This window comes from Lycium barbarum, chromosome 6, assembly GCF_019175385.1.
Source record: "Lycium barbarum isolate Lr01 chromosome 6, ASM1917538v2, whole genome shotgun sequence".
Lineage (NCBI taxonomy): Eukaryota > Viridiplantae > Streptophyta > Magnoliopsida > Solanales > Solanaceae > Lycium > Lycium barbarum.
This window is the reverse complement of record NC_083342.1, coordinates 97,261,888-97,265,963: the sequence shown is the minus strand read 5'-3', so window position 1 is coordinate 97,265,963 and position 4,076 is coordinate 97,261,888.

The window sequence follows — 4,076 nt, the reverse complement described above, 5'->3', positions numbered from 1 at the left end:
AATCGACCGTACCAACCAATTAAAACTAAGAGAACCCCAAGGATAAGACACCCGAAGACTGTCATCGTCAATTATCTTCATTAGATGACCTTTAACAACACATTTCTCGTTACGACCCAACAAAACTCTCTCCAATATATAGACCTCAGCAAGTCTAACAGGATCACTAGATCTTTCCCAAAAACCACCAGTACGATTACTTGACTTGATCTGTAAGAAACTCTTGAGATCACACAACCTTATTCTATCCTGATTTGGAAAATAAAGTCTCAACAATCTATTTGGTCTGCTAGACACAACACTAAAATCGCCAACACAAGAATCCAACCCAGTAATAAGACGGAAAGACTCGGAATCAAATACACACACGCGATCAAAAATCTTAAACTTTAACGCACTATCATTACTAGATGAAAGTTGCGATTAGATCAAGCAATGGAAAATACTATCATTGAGGCGGACATCAACCAAATCCATAAACTGTCCAAACACACCCTTTTTCAACAACTCCAATTGAGAGACACTCAAAAAGGACAAAATCAAACTCCGAAAATGAAAATCACCACTCCACATGCCACCTCCTTCAACCCAGTGTTCAAACTTAACCAAGGGATGTTCCTCCTATAAAAGAAAAATTAATGTCAAAAGAAACCAAGAGTTTACATAAGAATAAACCAAAAATGAGAATGAAAATAATTAACATATACCATAATAAAAAATCAGCCCCTAGACTGGTACACAAATACCTGCATAATAGAAGAAAGAACCAAAACACATAAGATTGCATAAAAAGCCAACATTATTAACAAAACAACACCAAAACACATAAAGATTGCATAAAAACCAAAATTATTAACAAGAAAACACCAAAAAAACAAGACACACATAAATTAACTTAATTCATGAAGTTATGCCGGAACAGGCATAACTTTATGCCGGAACCGGCATAACTTCAGTTTCAAAAAGCAACAACTATGCCGGACCCGACATATGTTGCCTCAGACAAACACATTCTTCGCAAAATCCAGATTATTAAACAAAAACAACGGCAACAACATAAAACAGCTGTTCACAGGTAAAACTTCAAAGATTCAACAAAGAGAAAACCAAAACGCATATCAAAATCAACTAAAACATATTAAGACATTCATAATACGACATTCAAAAAATCAGAATATATACATGGGGAACGAAACTAAAGTTCAAAAAATAATACAGACACTGTAACAAAAGCACTATAATTTTAAATAAAAAAGGATCAATTAAATATAAAAAACGACGAAGACAAAGATATCAATTCAACAAACAATAATTTAACATAAAAACAAATATTGAAACGAGCAAAATATCCAAATTCGTACCTAAATTTTAGAACAGATAAGGGAAAAACAGATGAGGAACGAAGAAGCAAAAAAAGAAAAGAAAAGGGCAAATGACGAAATAGAAAGGGTTTTAATGGGGTAAGGGTAATTTCATCACAAAACATTCATTAAACAGGCGGCAGGGGCAAAAATTAAAGAAGACATAAATGAAGGGCAAAATATAAAGACTAGCCCAAAAGAAGGGCACTCCGCGCAAAAAAAAAAGTATGGTTCACAAACAATTTAAACCGAAATTGTAATGTTGGGAACTTGGGATTATAAATAAATATTAAATAATAACAAAATTATTTAATGAATAACTTTTTTTAATGTTTGGTTCATCAAATTAAAAATGATATATATAATAAGTATAATATAAACTATGTGCTTGGTTCTACAATAGATAAACTTTTATTTCTAATTTTAATATTGGCCTTCTAAAAGGATTTTGTATTTGCTTGTTTTATTCCAAGATTGTTACAACACATGGAATATTTATAAAATAATTTTAAAATTATAGTATAACTAATTCTGGAAATGATCATACTGGAAATAAATATCCAACAAAATAGAGGATTAAATAATCCCACATTCTATCCAAGGGGTCGTTTGGTTGATGATTTGGAATTATTTTTACCTCTGAATTTGAATGTGATCACTTAGTAAGTTTTCATATCAAAGCTCAATTCAATTAAGTTTGTAGCTTCTACCGATTCATCATATCCCAAATAAGATAATATAATGTGTGGTTGACAGCATAAGGAAAAAGTAACTGTCGCAAGATTAAAGTAGATTTGGTTAGCAATATTAAATACGGAAAAGGGTCAAATATATCCCTAGTTATACTTTGGGTTCAAATATATCCCTGCCGTTAGACTTTGGATTCAAATATACCCCTACCGTTATACTTTGACACAAATATACGCCTTGTTTTAATGAAGGGACACGTGTCATCATCATATAGGTCTATTTTAAATTATCTCTTGATTAATAAAAATCCAACTCCTAACTCGGTATCCATTAAAAAATTCATATTCACACCCGGTATCCAATTAAAATGAAAATTTTGCTCCCCTTCTTCTTCTTTGCAGATCAAATGCCTTGGAGCAGATTAAATACGGTAATGGTGGGACCATACCATTCACCATTGAAAAGGATGGTAATTTTTATCTGCGCTTTAAACGAAGAAGACAATGGCATAAGTTGAGTAGAATAAAAGGAGACACCAATCAAGATAAAACCCCATAGCCAAATCAACCACAACCCAAGTTGTTTTGCCAGTAACTCCACCTTAAGGGAAATTGAATTCAATATTGATTGAGAATAAATAACATGATAGCATAGTAAATGCAGAAAGCTGAGCTTCGTCGCAATGAAGAAAAGAAACCAATTTTGATGGAGCATAAAGAACATAATAGCATAGTAAATACATAAAGTTGAAAATTTTGTTCAAGCTGAAAATATTAAATAGAAAAAAAGTCCATCCGATTGATAATAAACAACAGCATAATAAAAGCAGAGAGCTGAAAGATTTGATGAAGTGGAAGAAGAAATAGATCTTGATTGGTGGCAAAAAAAAACAAAAGTATAGCAAAATGCAAATGCATAAAGATGAATACTTTGACGAAATGGACCTGCGAAGAAGGCGGAGGAGCAAAGATTTCATTTTAATTGGATACCTGGTATGGGTATGGATTTTTTTACATTAGATACCGGATTATGAGTTGGATTTTTATTAATTAAGGGACATTTTAAAATAGACCGATAGGATGATGACACGTGTCTCTCCGTTAAAATGAGGGGTATATCTAACTCAAAGTATAACAACATGGGTATATTTTAACCCAAAATATAACAAAGGGTATATTTGGCCATTTTCCGATAGTACAGGGATATATTTAGCCCTTTTCCGTATTAAATAATATTTACATTAAGTTATGGGAGAAATATATATATTATATCATGCAAGATGGAATGTGGAATAAGATTATAATATACAATGTTGGGATTGAATTATTTAAAGACGGACATACCCTTTAACAGTAAGTAAATCATGTATAATAATTTCTCATTATTAAGCACTACATGCCTATTTCGTTATTATTAATCTCCGCATAAACTCCCGCTATTATAGCCCCCTCATGACAATTCCTACATGAATCAAATGACCCCTTGATCAAGTTTTTGTCTCTACTATAATTTCATCCTACTCTCGTGTTGCACCCTCGAAATTATTTGAACGTTAAATAAATAGCTGAAAGAAGAAGGTTTCATTTTTATTTACTAAACTGGAAAGTGTTTCTTCAGTACGCTCCTAGTTTGATCTACTAATGTTAACGAATTGAATGAAGGACGACAACACGTAATTAGATTTTATTTAAGCTTAAGAAAGTATCGAAATTTCCAGAACTAAAAATAAATTCATAATATATGGATCGAAGTGGATACCTTAACTTCTTCAAAGTGTTTTCGACAAGTATTACAACTGTCATTATAAGATAAGAGGATTTTAGCCCAAGAAAATTGCATTAAAAGTTGAAACAAATAGTTGTCAGGTATTTTCTGAAATGAGTCAAAGTTCTAAAGCTTATATTCAATATTGAGATATTTATTTTTAAAATAAGCAAAATACTAAAGGAGAGATTTATATTAAAGAAAGTTGGACAAAACAATTTCCCCTCGACTATTGGAATGATGGTGGACTTGTCGCCGAGC